The 10,260-nt window shown below is 39.6% G+C and overlaps 1 pseudogene; it reads right to left on the bottom strand.

The window, feature by feature from the left end:
- Positions 1–5,822, bottom strand: part of LOC110326757 — an 8,682-nt pseudogene extending 2,860 nt beyond the window's left edge.
- Between the last annotated feature and the right edge of the window lie 4,438 nt (positions 5,823–10,260).

Raw genomic sequence — 10,260 nt, 5'->3', positions numbered from 1 at the left:
TAGCTGTCTTCAGACACTCCAGAAGAGGGCATCAGATCTTGTTATGGATGGTTATGAGCCACCATGTGGTTGCTGGGATTTGAACTCCGGACCTTCAGAAGAGCAGTCGGGTGCTCTTACCCACTGAGCCATCTCACCAGCCCCAGCACAGAGTATCTTGAGTGGAGTTGCAGACTTACAGTTTTGTTCTTTTAAATGGTGCCAGAATATCATGCTGGATCTCCTGTGAACCAGACTCAAAACTCTGTTCTTTCTAATCTGTCCACCACAGTAAGCTCCACATGATGCCAGTAGATTCGGTCTGAGATGGAACAAGCAGATGCAGACCGTGAGCATCTGTGACACTGGCTGGTAGACTAACTTGTGTCATCAGGCCTTGCTTGGTCACAATCATGTCTAGTAGACTGCTTCCAGCTGATGCTGGAGTGCTAGTACAACATTGTGGCTTAAGTGCCAAGAGTGGTTCCTAATAAGCAAATGAATAGACAGTGGTCACAAATGTAACTTTCCCAGTAGCAAAGCCAAAGTAGTTTTGCAAGAAATAAAATCGTTACCGGTTGGGAAATCATCAAAGTTCTGTGCTAGACTCTCCCTTAGGAATTCGACAAAGGTCACACACAGGACCCTCACACTTCAGGCCCCCTCAGAACTGTTCACCCATAAGAACCTGGATCTGAAATAGCTTTATGCGGAAGTTGTCATTTTCCTGGTCATTCTCAAAATTGGCAGCCAGAGTTTGGTGAATGGGTTGACATAGTACATCCAAGTGAGATGTTTGTTGCCTCCAAAAACCCAAAGCAGCCTCCGTGGCTCTGTTAGATTTTATTAGTGCTAGAGCAGAAGAGATGCAGTACCATGTGCTTCAGCTGCAAAGTGATATGCTGACATGCTGCAGACCACTGTAGCTGGAACTGTGTTAGGAGGACAGCAAGCCCTAAGCTAGCATCTGGCACCCTATGTTATACACGCCTCTACAGTTCCCTGACAATGTTACGAGTGCGATCTCTTCAGAAGTATCAGCATTAATAAAGAACATCTAAGAGAGGATGAACAGGATCCTTAAAGCAGTCATCCAAATATACTCTGAAGGAAAGCAGAACCCTGTGGTAAGAAAGGAGCCGAGGGCCACAGGTCCTCTTAATAACCACTTAAAAGGAGAAGAAAGGGACAGGGGGGCCTGGATAGTGTGCAGTCACAGGACTATATGAAATTATCCTCTCACATCAAAGGCACATGCAGATTCTTGCTCCTGATCTCTTAGCATTCAGTATCTCGTCTACTCTCAGCCTAAACTCTGCATTTCCTCAACAAGTCCTAGGACAATGTACAATTTTCAATGGCCTTCTCTTGCCTACTAGATGAACTAGCAAATAAGTCCTAAGTAAGAGGCTCTTTCAAATAAGGGTCCCAACTGGGTTTATAGACCTAACTGTGAGACTGCTTCCCATCATATCAAACCTATCAGATGTCACAGAATGGAATGTGTTTTCTCACCTTCTGGTCTTTCCATATACTGGTCCCTTAGCAGAAGTGTTTTGGGCTGGTGAGATGGCTCAGTGGGTAAGAGCACTGACTGCTCTTCCAAAGGTCCTGAGTTCAAATCCCAGCAACCATATGGTGGCTCACAACCACCTGTAATGAGATTTAACACCCTCTTCTGGTGCGTCTGAAGTCAGCTACAGTGTACTTATGTCTAATAATGAGTAAATCTTTGGGCCAGAGCAAGCAGGGACTGAGCAAGCAGAGTTGACTGGAGCGGGCAGGGCTGACCAGAGGGAGCAGAGGTCCTAAAAATTCAATTCCCAACAACCGTATGAAGGCTCACAACCAACCATCTGTACAGCTACTGTGTACTCACATAAATAAATAAATAAATAAATAAATAAATAAATAAATAAATAAATAAATACATTTGTTTTTGTTTTTGTTTTAAGTATTTTTTTTCCTCTCAGTCTCAAGTCATCCTCAAGGCTCAACCCAAGTATCACCCATAAGGCCTTCTTGACTTCTCTAAATGTGATTGTGTCTCTAGGTGCTCACAGCTGTAGAATGGTCAGCCATAATCCACGTGTGATACATAAATGGATGGGTGGGTTTATCACTCTGGTTTGAACAAACTCTGCAGTGACTCCCTATCTAGACACTTTCAATTTAAAATTGATTTTTTTTGAGAACTTCAGGAGAGAATTTAGAACGACAAAGCACTGTTTGAGCAATTGTTATCATCAATAATAGAATGCTTTTTTGCTTAGGGGACATTTAGAAAAGCCCGGCACTTGGTGTTTAATTCATTGATTTTCTTTTGTTGCTCGAGTCATGCATGAATCTCTCTATAATAAAAGGAAATGATTGACCACTTAATTTAAATGTTAATCTTCTTTTTATAGTTTACTCTGTAAAAATTATGTACTTGTCCCAGTACAATAGGCACAGCCTTCTCTTAAAATTCCTCCTTTCAATGTATTACCTGTGAGCCTTTAATCTGTAACCCCATATGGCTCACTGCATCCCACTATAAAAGTGAAAGAATTGATACTGACCAATTTACAGAATTATGCAGACAGGAGCCTAACATGGCTGTCCTCAGAGATGCTCCTCCCGGCAGCTGACTCAGACAGACGCAGACACCCATTGCCAAACAGAGAATGGAGCATGGGGACTGTTATGGAAGAATAAGCGAAAGAATAGTGGACCCCAAAGAGGATAGAAACTCCACAGGAAGACCAACAAAGTCAACTAACCTGGACCCTTGGGGCTCTCAGAGACTGAACCACCAACCAAAGAACATACATGGGCTGGACCCAGGCCTTCCTCACATGTGTACCAAATGTGCAGCTTGGTCTTCATGTGGGTCCAACTTTGGGTATCTCCAAAGCTGTTGCCTCTCCATGGAATATGTTTTAGTTTGCCTTCATTGTCTGGCCTCAGTGGGAGAGGAAGTGCCTAGCCTCATAGAGACTTGAAGTGTCAGGGTAAGGGGATACCCAAGGGGGCCCCCATCCTCTCAGAGGAAGGAAGGGGAGAACAGAGGAAGGATTGTGGGAGGGGTGACCAGGAGGGGGCAGTAAGTAGGATGTAAAGTAAATAAGAAAAAAAGAAAATTAAATTTAAAAAATATTGTCTGACCTCTTTTTAAACATGAGTACAGTCACTATTCAGATGTAAGCATTCTGAGTACCCTGTGCTGAATAAACACATTCGTTCATTTTGTGAAGTGTTCCATGGATAATCTCAGTGCTCTAAAACATACATAGCATTTTGTATGCATGATGTCCAAACAAAGCAGGAACACGATTAACACCTTCAAATGTCTATAATTCATTGTCAACAATTCAAATCTTATGTATGAGATTAAAAACCAGGAAAATTCAGGTCTCTTTGATTCTTACTTGGGATTATTTTCTATCAGTGGTGTAGGTTAATGGCTAATATACTGCTTTCGGTAAAAAATACAAACAAACAACAAGTAGTTTTTAGCCACAGAAATTCATACCAGTCCTCTTATGCTGGCTAAATTCTCATTCAAATACTGGCTCTGTAGCACAGAATTTTTAACCGGAAGACTTTAGGATTCTATAAAATAATTTTTGCTTTTCACAAACTCTCAGTTATGCCTGTAGACCAAAAAATGTAAATGTTTACTAGATAAGTGGAATATGCTGAGGACTGATTTTTCCTAAATTCAAACCATTGGTGTCATTCTGTTCCATTTGGATGCATTGTGAAGAGCTTTAAGCTCAAGCTGGTCTGACAGCTGCTTTGAAATGCCAGAATCATGCATCCTGAACTGTGATGACAGCAATGGAAATAAGGTCTTGTGCCAAGTGGGAGTCATCGTGCCACTAACAATTTTTATTCACCAGCTATCTTACCCTATAGCCATCTTTCATTGATCTATAGTAGTAATTGTAAATACAATTCCTTAAAATTAGACATGTTTATGCATTTCACAGAGGTCTAATGAGCTCTTCACATGTGGTACAAAAGAACAATGAGCTAAGTCTCATAATAGAACAAGAATGAAGCACTCACCATAAACACAGGGACCCAGACCTATGGGCTGCATGTGCTCTAAAGAGATAAAAAGCAGCTGTCACAAGAATAAGAGGTCACGGATAGCATCAGAGACAACACTTGAGAAATCTTGAGAGATTGTGCTCCAAACTAATGAAGTCAAGTGTTGCTAGAGGAAGAAAGCCAAAGCATTGTAAAGCTAAGGCATCAATCTACTTTGTGAATTTTGAAATCACAAGCAATTTAGACTCTTAGACATAATGAATATCTCAAGATGGGTAGGATATCATAGGACAATAAGAATGGGCATGGGTTGCATGACTAGGTGACCCAAGGCGAAGAAGAAGAGAATGGCAAGGCGTGCTGTTATCTGGTGGGAAATAACCAGCATCTGGGGGACCTTTAGTGATTATACTGTTTAAAAGACAACCACAGAGATTTGAACATGTAAAGGTTATTGTAAAGAATGACTTACTACTCAGATGTACCTATAATCCCCCAAATTCTGGAAGTTGGAACAGAATGAGTACAAATTTGAGTTAGTCTGAGTTGCATAGTGAGTCCTTCTATTAATAAAAAAAAATCCAAACAAGACAAAGGCCCTGGAATTATTAACTATAAAAGACAATGAAGCTGTTATTAGCTAGTAATAAGCAACATGGACTCAAGAGAATATAGAAATAGCAGGTTTAATGGATGCCCAATTTAGCAATGCTGTGATAAAATAAAAACATTTAGTGGCAAGTAAATTCTCTATGGATGTATTTCTTATGCACCCATTCTCAAGAAATAAAGGATATTCTTCAATAAAATAAAAACAGAAACTGAAAATGAATACAGAAGCAAGATGTCCAAACCCAGACACTATTGTGGATGCCAACAAGTGCTTGCTGACAGGAGCCTGATATAGCTGTCTCCTGAGAGGCTGTGCCAGTGCCTAACAAATATAAAAGTGGAGGCTCACAGCCATCCATTGGACTGAGTACAGGGTTTCCAATGAAGAAGTTAGAGAAAGGACCCAAGGAGCTGAAGGGGTTTGCAGCCCCATAGGAGGAACAGCAATATGAACCAACCAATACTCCCAGAGCTCCCAGGGACTAAACCACCAACCGAAGACTACACATGGAGGGACCCATGGCTCCAGCTGCATATACAGCAGAGGATGGCCTTGTTGGTCATCAATGAGAGGAGAGGACCTTGGTCTTGTGAAGGCTTGATGCCCCAGTGTAGGGGAATGCCAGGACAGGGAAGTCGGAGTGGGTGGGTTAGTGAGCAAGGGGAGGGGGGATGGGATAGGAGGGTTTTTGAAGGGGAAATGAGAGAAGGGGATAAAATTTGAAATGTAAATAAAGAAAATATCTAATAAAAAAGAAAAAGAAAAGAAGCAAGATGTCCACATTAAAAGAAAAATCAATAAAATTTCCAGTGTGGCAAATGAAGTGGGCACCTAGAGGCTGTTTGCTAAAAAACCATCCACTTTTTTGTTTGTTTGTTTGTTTTGTTTTGTTTTTTGTTTTTCGAGACTGGGTTTCTCTGTATAGCCCTGGCTGTCCTGGAACTCACTTTGTAAACCAAGCTGGCCTCGAACTCAGAAATCCGCCTGCCTCCAACCATCCACTTCTTATTTGGGTGCACGAATTGACAAAATCAAGGCCTTGCCTTCATTTGTGCCTCTTTTGTTGGGTCCTGGCTTTCCTCTGAATCTAGGCACATCAGTCCTATAAGAAGGAGAAGTGCCCACTTACCTCTGTGCTTCCCCTTCGAGATGAGAGCACAAAGATAAGTCTTTTTCCCAGATGTGCAGTCATCTTGGATTCCAGGAACAACAGATCTCCAGGGAGAGATTCCCTCTCCAAAGGTGGGTAGGGAGGAGGCCAAGAACCAGACTGATGGGCTCTGGGAAATGATAACAGTAGAAAGCTAGACAATGATCGACCAGATCAGGCTTTGACCAGAACTACTTAATTATGCATGCCTCTTTGGCTCTTGCCTTAAATCTTACTCTATTCAAATCTAAACAGCCTCAAAATGGTCCTGGATCACTGGACCCATTTATTGATTTCTCTCTAAATGCAATCACACAGAATAAACTCTCCTCCTTCCTAGGCAGCATTACTAATCTTTTAAAGCAGTGCACTGGGGATGGATAACAAGTCTAGCTTTGGGGAACTGCTGGAACTTCTGATTTTCTCTGAAGCCCAGGTTGTCTAAGGAATGGAGGTTGCTAGAGAAGTACTCTGCAGTGACTGTAAAAAGCAGGTAATGTAAATAAACAAAATTGACATCTCCACATGGATGACCCCACATCATTAAAACTAGGAACAATGGCTTTTAACCCCTAGGGAGGTAGAATCAAGTCAGTTGAATAGCACATGAAAAATTAGCAGATGGTTTAACTTAACCTTCTAATGGAAAAAAAATAAGTCTGTTACTAATATCAAAAAAGATGAAAAAAATACGCATTTTAGTAAATTTAAAGATGTTCATCTATGTTATTTTTATCTTCATCATAAAAACAAATTTAGATTTAACAAAAATTTTAAACACCTTGGTTATAGATAATAAGAAAAGAAAGCAAAGGAGACTGATGTTTTGAAGAGCTAAATCCTTAACCGTAACATTAAGGGGTCAACGTATGCTATCTAAAATGACATAATAAAATCTAAAACTACTATAGAATCCTATTACTTATAAATATAGTGGTATGTAAGGAAGAAATCTTTAAAGCTGTCAAATGGGATGTCTTCTGAAGGAAAAGACTGGAGAAGATTATGATAGAAAAATTTGTGTTTGGTTACATATCTTTTTGTTCTGTCTAATCCATATGTACATTAATTACTTTTATAAAAATAAAATTAACTTTTCCAATAATGAAAGAGTATATTCTTTTTTTTAAAAAAAAAATGATGTCATGTTGACCCTTATTAATCAAGCCCTGGCTCAATGGTAGGCACTGGGCTAAAATTGGAACAAGACTAAGTTACTAACCCTGCAGAGTTCATATTATGGGCCAAAGCAAGGAGCACACGGTAAATACACACGAGGACATTCTATGTAAATACTATATGTATGGTATGATTGTGTAAGACATCCATGTAAAATTTTTCACCAACGTCTTTTTTTTAGTCTTCAAAATTCAAACAAGGCACATTTTAGTAGCCTTTCTACAAAGAGCTAAGTCACATCTATGCTAATGGCTGGCACTATTCAGAGGCACGCTGTAGGCAGAGTCAGTTCTGTGAGAACAACAACAACAACAAAAACTGAATTGCAATTATCTATATGGTATGTATGTATAGCTGACCAAAAAGGTCTTTCTTTTTTCCTTTAAAGAAACTTCTTAAAATTTCCATGTCAATGAATTCAAAGTACAACCAAAATATGCTTATGCATTTTCTGCTCTTGTAATTCTCCAAATGCTAATATTGTACTGTGAATATAGTCTGAGTGATTTAAATCATAGACATTTATTTTCCTAAAAGTTTAGTCATTCACTCCTGCCATCCTTATTTTCTCACAATTTAAAACAGAGAATGAGAACGGGTGCTGGACCCATTCTGCCGTCCCTCTATTGAGGCAGAGTCTACAGTATGGCCCATATATCTCAACTCTGCATTGTCACATGAAGTGAAATGATGGGTGCCATAAATATTTGATGTTCTCTTCACTCCCACTCACTGTGTGCTTTCCATTCTGGCATCAGATGACCACTTTGAAAGCTGTAGGATGCAATTCTCTATTTGCTAAGAGACTTAGAACGTTTTAATATGCTCTGGGGTCCAGAGTTCAGCCATTGCCAATCTGTAAAACATTACGTAAATCACAGAAGTTTCCTAAATTCTCACCATTGAGGTTTTATAAAATGATATTTATTTTTACTTTTAAATGTTCCACAAACTTATTTTTAGTGAGAAAATGATTTGAGGGCTTTTGTTAAGATATTATGATTCCCCAGGTGCATTTCAAATTAATTACAGTCATGTCAAAACAGGTCTGCTGAAATTAAATTATCCTTGTTTTTTTTTTTTCCAACATGTTCCCAAATCTTGGAGAAAAAAAACTTCCAGTAAAATTCAAGCATCGAGTTTGCTGGTCTCAGAAACAGGCAGATCTATTTGATGGATTTAGCTGTGTTGTCCACTAATCTGAAGCTGACCTGTGTGTATACTATGTAATGATGGGTGCAAAGCTGTAGTCAGGGGACTCCCCATTCCTCTGAAGCTCAGATGAGTTCTCCTGAAACAATGTGCTCAGCAAGCAAGGAGAGGCATGACTCTTCCAGAGCAGCCCCTTTCTTACTGCTTTTTACCCCTGGAGCGCCTGGCTCCAGTTTAAGACATATTTGATATTAAATGCACTGAATTTACTAGCATTTTTATATTTTGTTCACTAAGATCAGTTTTAAAAATTAAAGACTCATTCTCCACACCTTAATACACCAGAGTTAATATTGTTAAATACTTGCCCTCTTTAGGATGGTATGCATAGTTTGTGTATAAGTGCAGACATTCTAACATGAAGAATGAAGCAGGTATACATTTCTTCCATTTATAATCTTCTGTATAATAGTCTTTTATATTGACTGATAAAATTAGTGGCAAACCAAGCTAAAAACTTAACATGATGTTTTTGGAGTGCTGTGCCCCGTTTTGGTGGGACTGTGACTAGGTGATGAGGCCACACCTCACGGTGCTGAGTTTAGAGTAAGTGCATTGTGTCTCGCTAAAAGATCTTTATGATAGCCACAGCTCTGAAGTGTGAGAGCATGATGTGTATTTGATATTGATAATTTGTTCCCACTTTCTCCTTTAACCACCACAGAACTCCTTCAAGAGAAAATAGGCAGGAGAGATGAACCAGGAATTAAGGGCCCTTGTAGCTCACAATCGGATTGTTGTCCAAAGATTGTTGTTCAATGATTGCTATATAGACTGTACCATGTACATGGCCACCTCTCTCTCTCTCTCTCTCTCTCTCTCTCTCTCTCTCTCTCTCTCTCTCTCTCTCTCTCTCTCTCACACACACACACACACACACACACACACACATNTCTCTCTCTCTCTCTCTCTCTCTCTCTCTCTCTCTCTCTCTCTCTCTCTCTCTCTCTCTCACACACACACACACACACACACACACACACATACAGAGAGAGAGACAGAGATAGAGAGACAGAGAGAGAGATTGAGAATAATAAAACATTTTTTCAAAAGAGGAAGGAGGTGGCAGCTTTTTATACTAATTTACCTAATTACAATTCCTAATTTGCTTCAATCTGTTCTAATTGACACTATTGTGTCATTCTATATTTACTACTAATTGGATGACTTCTCTAAAGAGAAATGAGCCTTAAGGTAAGACTCCCATTCCTGGGATTTTTCCACCCATGGCCAAGATGCCTCAGTTCAGCCCGGAGGAACCTGGGTGGTCTCTGTTGACTCTATCTTGTCTCTGTTCTTAATCCCATTTACCTCCGAGGATGTCAGCTCACTGCTTTGCAATATAAAGTTCACCTTTCTTCTGACTCTCTGGAAGTCTGTGTTTGGGAGAGAGATGGGAAGTTGCTATGCAAGCTCTACCAGGCGAGCCCTACTTTCCAATATTGCTCAAATCTCAAAACTGTCTTCTAGCCGCTTTCATGTGCAGGAATGAGTTTGGGCCCTGAGTGACTCTTTGAGATACAATGTACCCATCCCTAAATGATTGTCAGCATTATTTACTATGTTGGCTTAAATACTTAAACTCTTTAAATCTGTTGATATTTTATGGCCAAAGTTATGATTCTACACTAATTTTGACATTTGAAAGAAAATAAAATATAAAATATGTATTCATATGTTGTAGGATTTTCCCTGTCCAATCACATTAGGGCAGCAAAAGGCCTGTGATTGGACAGGGAAAAGGGAGGCAGAGCCAAGAATGGGGGAGACAGAGAGCATCTCAGGGGAGAAGAGGAAGGAGAATGGAGGTGGACATGAACCTGCGTGACTTGAACCAGCACAGTTATGATATCATAAGGTTAGAATAGTTGGGATAAAGCTTTTTATAACTATCAATTGGCTCTGAAATTATTATACTGGCATCTTGTAAATTGTGATTTTATTGATACATAAATCTGATTGGTTAACTACAAGCTTTAAGAATTTTAATTCTGGGGGGGGTATAGGGAACTTTCGGGATAGCATTTGAAATGTAAATAAAGAAAATAATAATAATAATAATAATAATAATAATAATAATAATAATAAA

The sequence above is a fragment of the Mus pahari genome, chromosome 9, assembly GCF_900095145.1.
Source record: "Mus pahari chromosome 9, PAHARI_EIJ_v1.1, whole genome shotgun sequence".
Taxonomy (NCBI): domain Eukaryota; kingdom Metazoa; phylum Chordata; class Mammalia; order Rodentia; family Muridae; genus Mus; species Mus pahari.
This window is presented reverse-complemented; position numbering and strand designations above follow the sequence as displayed.